Source organism: Adiantum capillus-veneris, chromosome 11 (genome assembly GCF_014529385.1).
Source record: "Adiantum capillus-veneris isolate H3 chromosome 11, ASM1452938v2, whole genome shotgun sequence".
NCBI classification, from domain to species: Eukaryota; Viridiplantae; Streptophyta; class Polypodiopsida; order Polypodiales; family Pteridaceae; genus Adiantum; species Adiantum capillus-veneris.
The window spans coordinates 7,082,302-7,101,841 of NC_140941.1; the positions used below are offsets into that span (position 1 = coordinate 7,082,302).

A 19,540-nucleotide genomic window follows, 5' to 3' on the forward strand; every position below is an offset into this window, starting at 1 on the left:
AATATGGCACCTTGATATGCAATCATTGCTTTGAAATGCCAGACTGTGTGGCAACCTGTCCTGCAATTATTTATTATTGTATGCCAAGGGAGAAACAAAAGTGGACCCGTTGTGTGCTGCATCTAGGTGAGCATCAACATCCTTGTGCGGAAGGGAGGTCAAGAGTAAATGAGAAAAAAGTAGAATCAGTGCTTCAAGCTCGTGCTACTCAAGAACCATTCACTACAGCCAAACAGCTCGAGCGCGTGACTGCTCAAGATATGATCATGGGAAAGCTTGTAATGGAAAATGTAGACAACACCAAATATATTGAAGGTCGTGAGTTTGTTGAATTTCTCGACACAATCACACCTTTGTCAAGTAGACGAAGGATTGAACGAAGCTTGGAATGCGCCAAAAGATCAAAAAATATAAGTGCAAAAGGCTTAGAAGCAGTGCTTGACTTGAAGAGTAAGAGTAGGTATCCATATATACATGATGTTCTCTTCCCTGGTCAACTTGGAAATGCCCAGCAACCACATGTGTTCAAGATGTCAATAATTGGGCCCGGAAGTGGAGTTGATCTGGTTAATCGAATGCGTCCGGGTGGAAATCTTGAGCAGATGTGGATACACTTTGATCATGTGCATCGTGTGCAAGGCTGGCCCACAATGTCTGCACGTGCTTATGATCCGTTTGTGCGTGAACTAATGACAATCGCAACATGTGAGTTTACTGTGGAGAATAAGTTTGCACAGATAGAGTTTTGGAAGATGCTCAATAAGGTGGTTCAAGATGAAGGATTTGATAAGCCTGAGTTCAGAGGTTTCATGTCTGATGAGGCTAATGCAAATTGGATAGCAATCAGAACAGTTTACTTTGGGCGTCCCAACAAGGTTGTACCATCTAAGGAAAGGTCTTGCGTGTTTCATTGGGAGCAATCCATGATCCAGCATACTACTAAATGTATCAAACCTTCCTCACAAGAGGAACACAAAATTAAATGCCGAAAATGGTGAAATGCACCATCAGAGAATCAAGCAGATATTTGCAAAGGAGAGCTTCGTCGCTTTTGGAGAGCAGGACATGCTGTTGATGGTGAAGTTTCATGTTTGGAGACATGGTTGGCTTGGTGGGATATCAAAGTTTCACATTGGGGAGGAAGATTTGTTATGCAAGATGAGTCTGGCATTTTTGTGCCAAACACTAACTTGTCTAAGAGTAAACATGCTAGCATGCGGGCATGCTTTGGTTTCAAAGAGAAAATTAGTTTATATGAAGCCGCAGGGGCAGATATGGCAATGGCTGTACTACAAAGTGTTAAGTACAATGCATACCTTAAAGGTGCAAAGACATGTAGTGGTCCCGGAATACAAGACCTTGCGCAAAGATTTTTAAATCATTCATCCACTGCCTCTGCTGCAAAGAAGTTGGTCGATCTTACACACTGCTCAATGGACGAAATGGGTTTGCAAAGTCTATAGATGAATAGGTCAAATATAAGGGAGAAGAGTGTAAAGAAAAAGAGACCAATCTTTGTGGATGCTGGTGTTGTGCTAGAGGATGATAGCCACAGGCCCGAGTATGTCACGGTCGCTAAACCCATTGGTAGAACAAAGTATGCACGCGCACATGGGGAAACAAAGTATTGGCCTGAGGTGACTGTTGCAAAAACGGTGTGGGCAATTAGGAGAACTGAACCTGGACGTAAAATGACATGTTTTGGAATTTTGCAATATCAAACAGATAGATGTGGACGATTCATTAATCAAGGCTCGCCTAATATTAATTCTGGGGTAGCTGCACCGTGCTTTTGGGGTCGAAGAAAATATCCCTCGTCAGGATCAAAGCCTGGGGGGATTGTTGAGGGTTATGTATGGTTCTGCAATGCTAGTAACATGCACACATGGAAGATTCATGACATGGTGGTGGGGCCACCCGGACATGCACCAGGGGTTTGGAGGGTCGCAGAGGGTACAAATCTACTACCACATGAGGCAGAACAGCTCCAAGCAAATGGATTTGTACTTCAACAACAACATGGGGTAGAATGTGAAACTGTGAATGGGGGCATTCGAGCAGCAAATAGAGTTACAAGTGCCTTTCGGCCCAAATACAGGGATGGCAAGGTTATTAAATGGCGCTCAAAGCTGACAAAAGAATTTCAGACCAGAATTGATATTGGAAAATGCATGGCAGCAACATTAGTTAAAGAGGTTATTGTTGTGTGCAATGAAACACATGTTTTCTACATTAGCACAGAGGGGTCAAGGGCAAAGGGAGTTTCATACTTTGTGACATTGTCTGATTTTCCAAGATGTACATGTGAGGACTTCCAAAAGAGAGAGTCCAAGAGGTTGACATATGTGCCATGAAAGCATATTTACTATGTGTTTCTCCAAATTTTGGGTTTGGACTCTCATGCCCATGAGTTCATGCACCAAGCAGCCCTAACGAAGGTGGAGCTGTTTCACGCTTTGGAAGGATTGCGTCCAAATGTGCAGCAATAGTTAAAGTGCCTCTAGATGTAAAGGCTTTGTGTGGTATGTAGTTTGAAATGCAGCGGTGTTTATTCTACTTATGATAAGCCCTAGTTTGTGAGAGATCAGCCCTATGATAAGCCCTAGCGGTATTTCGTCTACTTATGATACGCCCTAGTTTGTGAGAGATCAGAACAAGTTTTGAGAGTGCATTCTATTAATAGTTTCTTGTAAATTTCATATGTGTTTGGAAAAAAATGAACAATATTTTGTTTTAAACAATGTAAGATGCAACGGGTTTGCTACAGAATCTTATTGAAGATTGGGGTTATGTTCTTCATTCAATTTCTTTTGTCAGTTTTTTGGTGGCTAGGTTGAAGTGCCTCTCTTAAATTTTCCATCTACGTTTGCGAACAAATTAACATCATGGATCTTTTTTTATAAACAAAGTAAGATACAGCAAGTTCGCTTATCTAACCTATCTTGCTCGGTTTTTTGTTTGCTCGGAAGTACTTGCTCAGGGATGGGGATTCCTCCTTTAGAAGATGCACAAAAGCTTATGGTTGTCCTTGAGAACTTTTCCTTGCATAGTGGTCTAATTGTGAATGAATCCAAAACAAAGGTTATGCTTGTGAAAACCAACCATAAGAAGAAGCCATGCATTGTATACAACAATGAAACACTTAAAGTTGTTGAGAGCTTTAAGTACCTTAGTCTTGATATTCTGGTTAATCAGAACTGGCATGAATGTGCTATGCATCATTTAAAAGATAGAAACAGAGCATACTATGCATTTGAGAACATGTGTAATGGGGAAAACATCAAGTGTTGAGTTCTAAGGAAGTAACTTTTTGACACATTGGTGACACCGGTTCTTCTTTATGCAGTTGAAGTGTGGGGTGGGAGCATCTCAAAGTCTACTTGAAAAGAGTTTGAGAATGTCCAAATGCATTTTCTTACAAACTTTCTCCAAGTTAAGACACAAACACCATATATGCTCCTACTTCTTGAGTCTAAAGAAGTGGTTTGGGAGATGGGATGCATTACACTTGCTACATGAGCCTCAAGTGACTCGCAAGTGAATGAAGCTTTTCTACAATGCCAATGTCTTACGGCTTGGGAGGAATCTCATGGGTCACATTTCATACATTACACCACCCATATTGCCCCCAACTACAAAACCATGTTCTTCGTTGAAAGGGGGAACCGTACTTACACTTACATGCTTGAGTCCCCTTGTCAACAATATGCACTATCGTAGCCATCTCCCACTCCCTTCGATGTGAGACAGGGCATTGGGGCAATAGAGAAGAGTCAAATCAATTGTGCACATTATGCTCACTGCAAGTTCGAGAGTCTTAGTACCACACACCACTAGAGTGCTCAGCTTTTGGTCACATCCGAACTTCCTTCCCTCACATTTTTAGCCATGACTTAGACCTACACACTTTCCTCTCCCAACCACAGTGTGGGCTCTCCATTGTGACTCTCATCACCATATTTTGGAGCATCGAGAGTCATTCATTAGTCACACACATACTACATCACATGTAACTTTGGTCCCATAGGTCATATTTGATCTCTGAGGCGATAATAAAATCTATCTATCTCTCTCTCTCATCTCTCTCTCTCTCTCTCTCTCTCTCTCTCTCTCTCTCTCTCTCTCCCCCCCCCCCCCTTTTGGGTCCTGGGCCTATGGCAAAGCCTGCAAGACCACCCCCGTTTGTGGGTATGTCCATGTGGCCATGCCACATGGACTGCCACGTAGTCAGTGATGACATGGACACGGCTTACATGGCATGACGTGGCTGCTATGCGTGTAGCGACAATCTGCATGGCGGGCCACAGGGCACCATGGCTTATGTGGCACCCCCATGGCTCGTCATGCAATCAGCAAAAATCTGTGTGGCAAGCCACAAAGGCGCCATGGTTTACGTGGCGACTCGCCACACGGATAGCCGCGGACTGCTTGGCGGTCCACGTAGCACAGCCACATGGGAATGCCCGCGAATGGGGATGAGGGCTCCGCAACAGGGCCACCCCGTGGACCAAGGGCAATCCACGTGGAAATTTTGTGTGGATTGCAAGACGTCCACAGTCCACATGGGGCACCTGTGGACTGCCTTCCACGTGCCCCCTGCGTATAAAAGGGGGTCTCCTCTTCCACTTCTTTTTTCCCTCATTCTCACTCTCCACCTTTCTCCTCAAAGCCAAAGCGTTATTGAACTCTAAAAAACTTTGCTCTTCCTTTTCCACTACCCTTTCCCTCTCCCTTTATTATAACTTTTGCTCTCTGTCTCTCACAAGCATTCATTGTTGCCTTCTATCTTTCCTCTCTATTTTTTTATATTAATCTTTCCCTCTCTTTTAACCTCTCCACTCACTATCATATCTTCACACGTAGTGGACCATCAAGAAGAAATCCCAAACAAGAAAGCAATTTCTTTCTTGCGATGACATCCGCGGTTGGAGTGTCACGTTGTGCACATCTAACCCTATGTGCATGTGGACAAGCTACTTCATAACTAGGGTTCATTTAGCTTAGGAAGTGTTTTGGCAACTTTGTGAGTCTATTCGCAAACGATGCATGTCCAGACACTTAGAGTAGTTGCATTTCCTTTGTTTGCACACAACATGATCATCAGATTATAGTCAGTACTATCAAGAGCATTTTACAGTGCATAGAACCCATTTTCCCTATTTTAGCCATTTTTTACTTATTATTATTAAGTGACTTTGTTGGAAAACTGGGTAGGGCAACTTTGGCAAGTTACAAGAAAGCTAGCGCTAGCACAGGTAGCAGGAACCAAGTGTCTGACAATGCACCTTCTCAACAAGACCCCCGACAGGACAACCTAGCATTTTCTGCATTTCCTCTGGTTGCACACAGCATGATTATCAGATTACAGTCAGTACTATCAAGAGCATTTTGAGAGAGAGAGAGAGAGAGAGAGAGAGAGAGAACACCAAATAGCAATGCTTATGTGTGTGTGTGTGTGTGTGTGTGTGTGTGTGTGTGTGTGTGTGTGTGTGTGTGTGTGAACAACAAGTAGCAACGCTTACCTTGCTGGGAGGGTATTGAAGCACCGTGGGAGGGTATTGCAGCACCGCAAGAGAAGCAGCAAAAGGTCGCGAACGCATGCAGATAGCCTTTTGCAAATGCTGGCCTTCACAAACACATCGAAGGGGGGGGCTTTGTTGCGTTGGCGACGTTGGCCAAACATTCAACTCCATGCCAAAAATATGTGGGCCAATGTCATAAACGTTGATCGAACGTGAGGCATGACCACAACATGTGCGCACCACAAGAGACTCAGAGCTTTCTGGTACCAATTTCCAAGTTCCAACTAGCCTTATCACAAGTAGGATTCATGAATTTATTTTCCACCAAACTTAGGATCCTAATTTGACTGTTGGAAGTTCCAACAGTCGAGACTCTACACTATACAAGCTTTACTTCACTATAAACAATTTTTTTAATAAAAAAACATATAAAATTTTAGAATATTATATAGATACATACACACACACACACACATATATATATATATATATATATATATATATATATATATATATATATATATATATATATATATATATATATATATATATATAACTATTAAAAAACAGAACTATTAAAACAAGTGATAAAATCACAAGGCTTGCCATCAAATGAATATAGTGGTTAAACATCATATGTTGTAGGGTAAAGAAAAGATAGAACAAAGGTCGGTTGGTCTTTCTTGGAAAAATTACCAAAATACCCCTTTTATTTGTGAAAATTCACAAAATACCCCTCAAATTTCAAAAATTCCCAAAATACTCTCATATCTATTTTGGTTGGGTTGTTCAAGATTTTCTAATCTTTATTCCTTTTACAATTGAGATCCGCTTTTGCATGCTTCGAAAAAGTTAATTGTGTCTAAAAGTAATGCAATTCATCTTCACATCTTAGGTTAGGGAAAATGCATTTTTCTAGCCCAATCTAAGACTCTCTCTCCTCTTGTGGCCACACCCTCTTCTCTTTCCACTCTTGTGAAGGATCTCTATTTCTAGATGCGTAATTAACGTCTCTTTGCAAGGTGCCTTGCTTCAATGCGCCCCTCATCCCAAAATCAATCATTGGGTTCAATCATGAAGTAACCAGAGCATTCCCAATCACAATGTTTTTCCCCATGTTCCCAAGCAAGGTGACATTATCATGAGAGAAGCCCTCACTTGGTATCCTTTATAAACAACACAGAGCCTCTAACTACCCATTCATGTTGAATTTTTTTGCTCTTGTGAGCTCGTATGTCACATGCCGTTTGCAAAATGGGCTTTGAGAGCATGATTAGGTTTTCTGAACCTCTGGAGGTTTTCTTTGAATGAAAACAAATGCTAGCCCCGCTGATGGAGAGAGAGAATTTTTAACATCTATGTGAGGCCGAAGTCTGCCTTGGACAAATTAAATATACACATGTGTGTCTCCTCCATCTATTGAAAAAGACAAAACAATCCACACTGGTACAAAATAAGGATAAGGATAAAAAACTTGGTTTGTGTTGGGATCTCTGGAAGGGAATGGAGCTCTGTTAACCCTCACGCACATTCATATCACCTACGATGGACATTGTATTATTTATTTGGTAGAGTCAGGTGTCGGGCTTGTCAGTCCAATAGGAAAAGGGTAAGAGTGATCGTTTATGAGAGGCGCACTCTAACTGGAACATTCAAGGGATTAGTTGGCTAAGCATGGGTGCCCAAGTGTGAATGGGGAGAGCTCATATAAAAGTCAACTAAACCTAAAATTCACTCATTCTCTCATTTGTGCAATTGAAGAGTGCTCTTGCTCCATCTCCATCTTCTTCTTCTTCATCTCCTTGTGTGTGTGTGTGTGTGTATGTGTGAGAGAGAGAGAGAGTGTATGTGTGTAATTGAGCATTGTGGCAGCACGACAGCAACGAGGCGGTTGAGCGCGGTGTAGCGGCATCTCCCTCTTCTTCGCGGCGAGGAATCCTCCACGAAGCAAGCGTAGAGCGGTGAGTGACACACCATCGTCATCTTTGAGCTTACTAGTTTAGGATTGTTGTGTGCTTGGAGCCATTTGTGGTTCGCACGCGGTGTATCGGCAAGTTCTTTGCATTGACACGTGCGACATACGCGCACATTTTTGGCGCCGTTGCCGGGGAATGCTATACACTAAGCTTGAATGGCACTCTGTGCTTCTTTTGTGGTGCAATTTCAATTGTAGGAAAGGTAAGGAAGGAGGGTGTGTGTGTTGAGAAGAAGGATTTTGTGTTATACTGTGTATTTTTCTTTGTTAATGGAGTTTTCAAAGGTACTGTGTTTATTCTCTGTGTATTAAGGTTGTTAGTTTTCTGTGTAATGTAATGTACAGTAAGTAGGAAGTAGATCCGTGAGAGCTAATAGAGTGTGTTAGTGTGTAACAGTAGGTGTATTAGTTAGAAGTAGGTAGATAGAGTGTGTATGTGTGCTCTCGCGCAGGCCGCGGCGACCTTATCCTTTTTTTTAAAAAAAAAAATTAAAATTTAACAAAAAAAATTTTAAAATTTAAAGGTAGGACCAGGATCTGGGAATTTCTCCCAGACCGAAGCCCAAGCTCACGCTCAGGCCTAAGCCTCAGTCGCCTTTTAAAATTATGAATTTTAGCTTCACACGTAGCTAAAAATCGATTTTTTGAGGACCAACGGAACTTCAGATTCCCGAAATTGTGTTGTAAAACATGCAGCGACCCTCTAAGTGATACGCTTGTTTCGAGCTATCACACACTTTAATCAAAAAATCAAACATTAAAAAACATTTTAAAAAAACATTAAAAATGTAAAAAACACGAGTGAAAACAGACGCTTAAAAAAGGTAAGCGGTTAACCTTCGAGGTTATTCGCCGACGCTTGTAGGGTGCCAAAGGCACATGCATCTGCGCTCTGGTCGTGTGCTAGAGATGGAACAACTAGAGAGAATTTCGACTTACGCGAGTTCTCAATATCCACCTACTTTAGGTTCCGGGCCCTCAGCGGGGACCCAAGGTAGTACAAACCAAGATCCGAACATAGCGGCTAGTGACTCTTCCTCTGACTACGACGTCATGGAGGGTTTCCCAATGCCTAATCCCAATAGCTCAAGCCAAGACATGCATGCCATGGGCCCGCGGTCCGGGCCGAGCGTGCTTAGCCGCCTGAAGGAAACCTTTAGTAGAGCCACTCACTCCGAACATGGAGCTAATGATGTAAATGAGGGGGGTGGGGAAGTAAATTCTCCATTCATGACCAACGTAGACCCTATACCGTTAGAGAATGTGCACGTGAATACTTCATTCACTGCACCCCCTGACTCTTCAGAGTTATTTCCCTCCGAGGTCATATTACTCGATGGTAGAAGCCTTGCCGAAGTGCAAGAGGTTGAGCGATATATCCTTGCAGCGAGGAAAAAGGAAGTGGAGAGCTTACGTAAGGCGGAGCAACGAAGAGAGTTAAAAGCGAAAGCCCCTATGTCAATATCCTTGCTAAGAGAGAAATTGAGTGCTCTTGACTTAGCAACCACTAAGGACCAACCCCTAGAAAGCAACATTGCATCTAGCTCAAAGGACACCCCTAGCACCTCAATCCTAGATGGAGTGTTCTTAAATGAGAACTGGGAGTACGAACTACAAACAAAAACTCTGACCAACCTATACACAGCTCACACCTATCACGTGGGTTGGTTAGATGTCCTACAATCCACAATGGGCGCTACTAGTGTGGAGGATCAACAACAAAGAGTTTGTGAGGTCATCCATAGGGTCATTGAGTTAGAGAGACAGAACAAGGGGATCAACATGCCTTCAGCAGGTCTCATGAGATTCTTGGATACAGGAAAGTCTAAACAACCGACCTTATCGCAAATGGAGACTCCTACGGTAAGTCCGATGGATCCTCCATATGTTGTTTCGCCAGGGGTCTCAATGCAATCTGAGCCCACAAGTGATAGCTTCACCTTTCCAAGTCTAGCTCATCTTTCCCTTGATGACACCACGGCTACCATGCCTACCCCAATGATGGGCATGCCGAGAAACATGCCATGGACCTCATTTGTTAGTAAAGCACCGCTACATGGTAGCTCAATGCCTGCAATAGTACCTACAAGTGTGTACCAATCGTATGCACCTATGGGTCATCGCACTCATGTAGTCCCTACCCTCCCATTGTTTCAACTACCTATGCTCCACAACCACAACACCCAAGTTCTTATTTCCATGGGACTATACCGGCTAGCATTAGCATGTCACATCCGACGTCTGCTATGCCTAGGGCCACACATATGAACTTTGGACCACCACATGGCACAACATCGTATCCAACGTGGAACCCAAGGGCTTCCTATGCGCCAAGCCCAATGCCAATACCTACTCCACATGTATTCTCTAGAGCACCTCCACCCACGGTGCCTGCTCACTTAGGTGACTTGGCAACATTTGCTCAAGCTATCGGTCGATCTATTGCTGAGAATATGCGTACCGCGCCTGATAGAGAGCATAGAAGTAAGGAAGTACAAATAGCCAAGCTCACACAAAAATTTAGTGGAGACGGGGATGTGAGAAAGCATATCGAAGTGTTTGAACAAATATGCGATTCTCTAGGAGAACACAATGACCTACATAAGAGCAATGCTTTAAGCCTAACCTTAAGTGGAAAGGCTGGGGATTGGTATAGAACCCTAAGGGTGGAAGAAAAAACGGTTTACCCTACTCTTAGGAGATTGTTCTTAAAGGAATACATACGAGAGGGAGTACTTTGGGGTGTAGCCTCTCAGCTCCAAAAAGCCCAACGAGAGGAAGGAGAGTCGGTGAGAGACTTTATTAGTCACTTGAAGCATTTGAATTCTCGATGTAATCCAAATGAGCGCTTCAACAATAACCAATTGCTTGATAGATTCATTAGGGGGTTACGACATGAGGATATCTACAATGGCCTAGTCATTAGAGGTATCACCACTTGGGAAGCAGTCACCACCAATGCGATCGAATTGGAGGATAATTTAATGATTCAAGGAGAAAAGTGTCTGTTGAGTCTAAATCTATTAGCTCACAAGCATCAGGGCATCAGCCAATGACCCTAAAGCCTATTGCTAAGGATCCAAAGATATCTGAGATGACTTTAGCAGATCTCACCAAGGCTATTCAAGAGAGTCTTAGAGACAATCGTGCTCCGTAAAACAATCATATGTATCCAAGAAGGGAGCAACAATGGTGCTCAGTATGCTATGGACCGCATAGTACCAGTGAATGCCCTACTTTTAGAGTGAAATTCAATGGGAATTGCAATGCCTGTGGGAGGTATGGTCATCAAGCTAAGGATTGCATAATATTTAAGCGCGCAATGGCCAATAGACCAACCTTAGCATGGACAGACACACCTCGATTGCTTGCATTGATGCCGGCCCCACCTCTTGAACAAACAGCACAACACATGGTCCCTAGGGCCCAAAATGTTGTTCAAACAACACCTTTACCACCTCCAGTGCTAGAACCGCAACCGCCACATCCGAGAATCACTTCAGTGAATCAAGTGGATTGTGAGTCATCTATTGCTTGTTTGGAAGGCTGTGAGGAAGATATGGATCCTAATATTTCCTATGGGATGGATGTGCTTGAAGAAAGTCCACAATACTACATGGAGGACTATTGGGGACAAGTCAAACCTGTATATCAAGTAGCTGCTCTTGCGGTAAGAGGCCAAAATATCAATTACACTGCTAAGAGACCACCTCTTCAATGCTATGAGAGTGGAGATCCACATCATGTAGCGGAGTGTCCTATTAGGCTACAAAAGAATGCCACACTAATGTAAACCAATCAAGCGAGCACGTCTACAATGCCGATACTCATGTGTAATAGATGTGGCATAGATCATTTGATTGCCCAATGTCCAAATAATCCAAATGCACCGAAGATCGCGCCATTAAAGTTGATTGAAGTTACCGAGGAGCCATCACAAAGTACACCTGTGGTACCAATAAACGTACTCACATGATCGATGCTCCAAAAACAAAATTATATTCTTGAGGAAAGAGACACGGCATCAATTGCCCAATCTCAAAAAAAGAAGAAAACACGAAGAAAGAGATCGCAAAAGCAGCGAAGTCAGACCCTAGTTCAAAGACCAACATAGAGACTGGTGACGACCCATATATATGAACGACGCTGAAGAAAATTCTGATTCATGTGAAATCATGGAGACCAAAACGACCACTAAGATAGAAACCAACAAGGAAGATCTTCATGAGGCACAATGGCCAGGATCCAAGAAGAAGATAGGAACTTATCCAAACCCTACAGAGGAGATTGAGCGAGTCAAGCAATAAAGGAGTTTGGTAGAAGATACCCAAAGGGGTCTAGAACCAACGCCTAGGCAGATCCAGATTACTGACACCGTGTTCCCTACGCAGCAACAACCTCACCAAGTCCATAGACCCTTAGCCATACCTAGTGTCATCGAAGAAGAAAGTGACTTAAAGTCATGGGAAAGTGGGCGTACTCACTTCTTGATGGAAAGAATGTTTACAAAGGGACTACTTGATCCTATCGAAGAAATGGAGATCCCATCTTCCCCATGTCAAGGGACTCAAGGCCAAAAGGTGTCGTTAAACTTTGCCAAATTGATGGATTTCATGTCTTCAGAAGTTAGAACCACCATCATGTCCAAACTATATAAAGACCCTTAGCTAGTCTCAGCTCTTCGAGCCTTCCTCAATGGAGAACTAAATTTTGGGCTACCACAATTTGCACAAATGGATGGAGCTGGGGAGATGCCAATAGAGGAGGAACACTTAGATCCACAACCCAACCTAGATGAGAACCTTGTTATAGAAATACATGTTAATAAGTTGGGACAATACTTTGAGGGTGGTGAATCCAATGCGACCATACCAATCACTACTAAGGGATTAATTGTGAAGCGAATCCTTGATGGTGGCGCTAGGGTTAGCATTGTGACTATCCTTGCAAGGGTGGCACAATGCTAACCCCAACGCCACCATCAAGGTTAGTCTCTTAATACCATGGGGGATGCCTTCCTAATAATCAATGGTTACTTAGGTTCTTAATCCGATTTAAGCAGCATTGTGTGAAATGTACTAGGGCTTTCTAGTGGGCTTAGTCCCTATTGACCTTTAGCTTAAGTATTATAAAGGGAGTTTACTAGTGTGATGAGCCTAGGGAGGTGTAACAGTGCTATATGACCCCCCAAAGTTACAAAATTAAAATGCTGAAAATGAACAAACAAAAAATCAAAGTGCCACAATGTAAAATCTTAAGCTAGAAGAGAAATCTCAGCTTGATTGGGTACTTTACTCACATGTATCGCCTATGGTACTAGAGCCCTAGAGGTTCCCAGTGTGGGCGCTTTTCCTTGAAAAGCAAAAAACCCAAGGCACACGAAATAAGCACACGCATCAAAATTGAATCACTGTGAAAAGACTTTGGGGGGTCAAAGAAAAGGTAATCAGTTAGGCGATGATTTCATGAGAAATTCCTTTTATCGTAGCTTAACTACAAGGTCTTCTAGGTATAGCCTCTAGTCAGGCCTCGAACATGAAATACTTGGCTCTCGCAATTAAACAACTTAATTGACAGAGAAAATTAAGCAGCTTACCCATGGTATTAATAGTCGATCTCTAGTGCCTTGCGACCGTTAAATTAGCGACCCCAGTCTTGTTTAATTTTTTACCTTTACATATGTTTATACATTTGATTATATTGCAATTTAATCTTTATTGCTGACAAATGGTTTAAAATTCTGCTACTAATCACATTGTCTGCCTACAACTGCATATGCTTTTTAATTCTATATGAGAATGCAATTATTGTGCCCATGTTGTTTGATTTTGCAATGACTGAAGAAGGCTAAGGACATTCATCTCAAATGCTCTTCCACCTCGATGAACGAGCTTCAACTCAATAGCTTCCGAGGACGGAATCTACATCAGGAAGGGGGGCATGTTAACCCTCACGCACATTCCTATCACCTACGATGGACAGTGTATTATTTATTTGGTAGAGTCAGGTACCGGGCTTGTCGGTCCAATAGGAAAAGGGTGAGAGTGATCGCCAATGAGAGGCGCACTCTAACTGGAACATTCAAGGGATTAGTTGGCTAAGCATGGGCACCCAAGTGTGAATGGGGCAAGCTCATATAAAAGTCAACTAAACCTCAAATTCACTCATTCTCTCATTTGTGCAATTGAAGAGTGCTCTTGCTCCATCTCCATCTTCTTCTTCTTCATCTCCTTGTGTGTGTGTGTGTGTGTGCGCGCGCGTGAGAGAGAGAGAGAGAGAGAGAGAGAGAGAGAGAGAGAGAGAGAGAGAGAGAGAGAGTTTGCAATCGAGCATTGCGGTGGCACGATGGTGGCGAGGCGGTTGAGCGCGGCGTAGCGGCGTCTCCCTCTTCTTCACGGCGAGGAATCCTCCACAACAGGAAGCGTAGAGCGGTGAGTGACACACCAACACCATCTTTGAGCTTGCTAGTTTAGGCTTGTTGTGTGCTTGGAGCCATTTGAGGCTCGCACGCAGTGTATCGGCAAGTTCCTTGCATTGACATGTGCGACATACGCGCACATTTTTGGCGCCGTTGCCGGGGATCGAACCTGGGTCACCCGCGTGACAGGCGGGAATACTTACCACTATACTACAACGACAAGTATGCACAACAAAAGTCAAAACATTGACCCAGACCTACACATTCACATCCGGTACACTGAAACAGAAACCTATGTCATCAAACACCTTTGATCCTCATCACTCGAGTGATGGGGGGTAGGTAAGATTAGTATGAGAGGAGTGTTTCTGTTTTAGAGTTTAGTGATTAGCAAAGTTCTTTTTTTCACTTATGTGCCTCCTAGAGGTATTCTTTGTGTTTCCTAGTGTGTAAAGGAATGTATTGCTGTTATTAGGATTTGGTGGAATCTTTCTCTCGTTCACACTTCAAATCAAGCGCGACCATCAACACAAACAGGTGTTTCTTGTCCATTAGCATTACCCCTTATCTTTTTGCATCCATGTTTGTCTGCTTTAATTGTGATTGGTAGCATAATATTCTGTGCATTTGTTTAGTATCAAACATTAAATTCAATGTAATTTTTTGTCATAATCACTTGTCTAGGTTTAAAAATCAAGCAGTCCGACTAAGCTAGTTTGACCAAGCTAGGTGTTAGAGATCTTCTCTTAATACCATGGGGAATGCCTTCCTAATAATCAATGGTTCCTTCCTAATAATCAATGGTTACTTAGGTTCTTAATCCGATTTAGGCAGCATTGTGTGAAATGTACTAGGGCTTTCTAGTGGGCTTAGTCCCTATTGACCTTTAGCTTAAGTAATATAAAGGGAGTTTACTAGTGTGATGAGCCTTGGGAGGTGTAACAGTGTCATATGACCCCCCAAAGTTACAAAATTAAAATGCTGAAAATGAACAAACAAAAAATCAAAGTGCCACAATGTAAAATCTTAAACTGGAAGAGAAATCTCAGCTTGATTTGGTACTTCACTCACATGTATCGCCTATGGTACTAGAGCCCTAGAGGTTCCCAGTGTGGGTGCTTTTCCTTGAAAAGCAAAAAACCCAAGGCATACAAAATAAGCACACACTTCAAAATTGAATCACTGTGAAAAGACTTTGGGGGGTCAAAGGAAAGGTAATCAGTCAGGCGATGATTTCATGAGAAATTCCTTTTATCGTAGCTTAACTACAAGGTCTTCTAGGTATAGCTTCTAGTCAGCCCTCGAACATGAAATACTTGGCTCTCGCGATTAAACAACTTAATTGACCATAGAAAATTAAGAAGCTTACCCATGGTATTAATAGTCGATCTTTAGTGCCTTTCGATCGTTAAATTAGCGACCCCATACTTGTTTAATTTTTTACCTTTACATCTATTTATGCATTTGATTATATTGCAATTTAATGTTTATTGTTGACAAATGGTTTAAAATTCTGTTACCAATCAAATTGTCTGCCTACAACTGCATATGCTTTTTAATTGCTTATGTGAATGCAATTACTGTGCCGATGTTGTTTGATTTTGCAGTGACTGAGGAGGCTAAGGACATTCATCTCAAAAGCTCTTCCACCTCGACGAACTAGCTTCAACTCAATAGCTTCCGAGGACGGAATCTACATCAGGAAGGGGGGCATGTTAACCCTCACGCACATTCCAATCACCTACGACGGACATTGTATTATCTATTTGGTAGAGTCGGGTACCGGGCTTGTCGGTCCAATAGGAAAAGGGTAAGAGTGATCGCCGATGAGAGGCGCACTCTAACTAGAACATTCAAGGGATTAGTTGGCTAAGCATGGGCGCCTAAGTGTGAATGGGGCGAGCTCATATAAAAGTCAACTAAACCTAAAATTCACTCATTCTCTCATTTGTGCAATTGAAGAGTGCTCTTGCTCCATCTCCATCTTCTCCTTCTTCATCTCCTTGTGTGTGTGTGTGTGTGTGTGTATGCGTGAGAGAGAGAGAGAGAGAGAGAGAGAGAGAGAGTGTACGATTGAGCATTGCGGTGGCATGACAACGGCGAGGCAGTTGAGCGCAGCGTAGCGGCATCTCCCTCTTCTTCGCGGTGAGGAATCCTCCACGAAGCAAGCGTAGAGCGGTGAGTGACACACCATCGTCATCTTTGAACTTACTAGTTTAGGCTTGTTGTGTGCTTGAAGCCATTTGTGGGTCGCACGCGGTGTATCGGCAAGTTCTTTGCATTGACACGTGCGACATACACGCACAAGCTCTAGTACGAGGGGTTGCATGTCTATATGCTCAGGTAGTACAACCATGTAGATGCATCAAGCTAGCTAGCTCCATAGGAGGTTGTACAATATAGTACATGGGAGAATCGTAAGCAAGAGCTGCTCGAATGGACAGAGCTAGGTGAGCCATCATCAGGGCTCGTCTCTCCTCAGTAGCTCAACGCGCTCGGGTTCGAATCTCCTCCATCTGTCTGCAATGGAGAGAGAGAGAGAGAGAGAGAGAGAGAGAGAGAGAGAGAGAGAGAGAGAGTTACAGTTTTCCAATGCAAATTCATTGAATTGCCCTGTTGAAAACACCTCCCCACTAAAAGTTACGAATATGGTGAGATGCTTGGCATTTTCCAGTCAAAGACTCATGTCGCATGTGGTGTGATAAGGGTTATTGGAGGTAGCCAAAATTGGATACTACTAGTATTGTGCTTCCATAGCAATATGCAAAGAGGCAATGTCGCACCTGCTCCAACAGCTACCCATTCCTTTCCATTGTTGCTAGTGTCACAACAAATATCAACTACTTGGGGGTGGTTGTCTCTCTCTTTCCTTTTGGAAGTTCAAGGTTCAGGCCCTTTGCTAATAAAATAAGCACCAACTATGTACTTTGCATCAAGATATGATGTTTCCTATGATACAAAGTCTTATTGATTTCAGTTTTTGTGCCTTCAACTAATAGACAAGAAGTCTAAGCCAATCCATTACACAACTTGCTTGACATAAGAGCAATAGCCTTTTAAACGTAAATAGAAGCTGAAAGAAAACAAGAAACCGTCCTTGGCCTCACAACAATTGGTCTGAAACACTCTTGCCCAAACATGAAACCAGATCATTCAACATGTCTACTCCGATGCCCAACTCTGCTCAACAATCATCATTCAACCTGTCTACTCCGTTGTCAACTCTCCTCAACAATTTGACGAACCTTTTTGTTATATTCTCCATGATTTTTTATGTACATGCGAGAAGCTTTGGAATTTTCTAGAGAGAATGGATTTGGATGACAAAGTAGAGACTGAATTGATGTCAGAATTGCACAACAACATCATAAATAGGCCTCCACTGATTTTGCAGTATCTCCAGGAAAATGCTTTCCATCTACATAGAAATTGGGATGAAACATCCTGCACTTGTTGGGATAATCTTATGTGAATTGAAAAATGAGCTTGAACGTACCTCCATCCTAGGGGGTGTCACAACTAGGCCCGAAGATGACAACATTCCAGACCATGATGTTGTTGTCTTGGAGTGCACTGTTGATGCCCGCAAGAGGATCCTGCTGAAGCCGCTTGAAGTCACGCATCAAGCACTTGCAAGAAGGGGTGGACATGGTGTGCAGGCAAAAACAACACCAAAAATGCTTCTTTGTTTCTCATTGCCCTCTCTCTTAGATAAACTGCCGCACAATCGCAATTTGCACGCCTGTGTTGCTTTGAACCTCGGGGGTTGCACAAAGTAATCATGTTAATGTATAATGTGGGTTCAAAAGGAGGGGTTTTAAAATGTTAAAAAATTAGGTAATTTAACAAAGATGCATTAAAATAAGGGGTTTTCATATTCAATTTTGGAAAAAAAAAATCCTAAAATAAGGGGTCATTTTATTCATTCAGACATGTTAAAAGAGGGATTTTTTTAATACTCCGTGAATGCGCGTTATATAGGGGGGGTACCAAACGATGAACCCCTCGAGCTTTAAACAAGATCAGAATCACATACTCAAAAGCAAACCTCTCTCCTCCATCGCCACTACAATATACGAAAATGCCCTAAAGCTCTTGCACACACACACACATGTGTGTGTGTGTGTGTGTGTGTGTGTGTGTGTGTGTTAGCTATTCCCCTGTTACCAAAGTCGACTGCACGTGATCCTTCGCGCTTGATAGGAGATTCTAGGCCAGGCAGGGCCATCTCTCTCTCTCTCTCTCTCTCTCTCTCTCTCTCTCTCTCTCTCTCTCTCTCTCTCTCTCTCTCTCTCTCTGTCTCTGATTTGTGGGAGAAGCAATGGCGTCTCCCTTTCTTTCCCTCTCTCTAGTCAAACTGGTGCAATGGTTGCCACAATTGATAGAATGAAATATTGTGCGTGTGTGTGTGTCCGTGCGCGCGCGCTTGTTGCATGTTCACCTCCCTCAGGGCTCGCCACCCCGCCCATAATGCTCTATTCAATCCTTCTTTAAAAAAACAAGTGATGAAATCACAATGCATGCCCTTGAGAAGAGCAAGGGAAGGTAAAGAACACCATTGCAATCTTTTAAAAAAAGATGAAAAAAATGTTACAAAAATTGCAATAGCAATGGCTTTATTGCCAAATTTGGGGCAATTAAATCTTAAAATGTCTTTACATCTCAAAATTCAGAGCTTATTATTTCAAAAATGCATTTGCATCTCAAAATTGCGATATTTTCATCTCTAAAGAGTAGGAAGGCATGTTGTGTGAACGTGGGAGAAGAAAAGCGGTGAAGAGGGTGACCTAGCAGCAAGAAAAAGAGTAGGAAGGGGTTGTGGTAGTTGTCAGAGGCTGTCACGTGAAGAACATGAGAGAAAAGGGATGGTAGTGATTCCAAAGCTCACAAAAAACCTAGTTTTAGTGTAATCCCACCTACAAATTTTGTTATTTATCTTTAATTTTTATATTTGAAAACTAAAAAATCTACAAAACTTTAAAGAATTTGTGTAAAATTTTTAAATTTAGTTAATTTACCTCTAAAGTTTCTCATACATAGGTTTCATAAGTTTTTGGAAAAAGTTAGCATATTAAATAGGGCAATAGATTGCACAAAAGAAAAACTGCTTTATTTCCTTTCCTTCACTTTCTTTCACAAGGCCTGCCTATAAGAGGGTAGGATGCGGTATGACTTTAAAAACAGCTCCTAATACTTTAAATATTCCTTCCCCTACAAACCTTAGGGAAGCCTTCTATATGCAGTTTCATGATATTGTTGTCCATGTACCATTCTGCAACCCTAAGACAACATTGCAATAGTAGTTGCCTATCACCTCTTGGTGTGCAGTAGCCTTGCCCACAAGCAACTTGACATCAATCTTTTGCCATAGAGTAATCAGTGCTCCTCTTTTCTCAGTCAACCCGTCGTGCATGCACATTGATTTCACATCAATATGAGATTTTAGAAGAGAGACCAACACACACATACATACATATAGAGAGAGGTATTTTCTTAAGGTCAAATATGACCTATGAAGCCAAAGGTACATGTGATGTACTATGTGGGGTGATAAATGATCCTTGATGTCAAGGGTCACGATCAAGTGAATTGTAACAGAGAACAGACATTGTGGCTTGGAAAGCA

The 19,540-nt window shown here is 42.4% G+C and overlaps 1 pseudogene; it reads right to left on the reverse strand.

Moving 5' to 3' along the window:
• Positions 1–17,133: 17,133 nt before the first annotated feature.
• Positions 17,134–17,565, reverse strand: LOC147446852 (ubiquitin-conjugating enzyme E2 2 pseudogene; annotated as a pseudogene).
• Between the last annotated feature and the right edge of the window lie 1,975 nt (positions 17,566–19,540).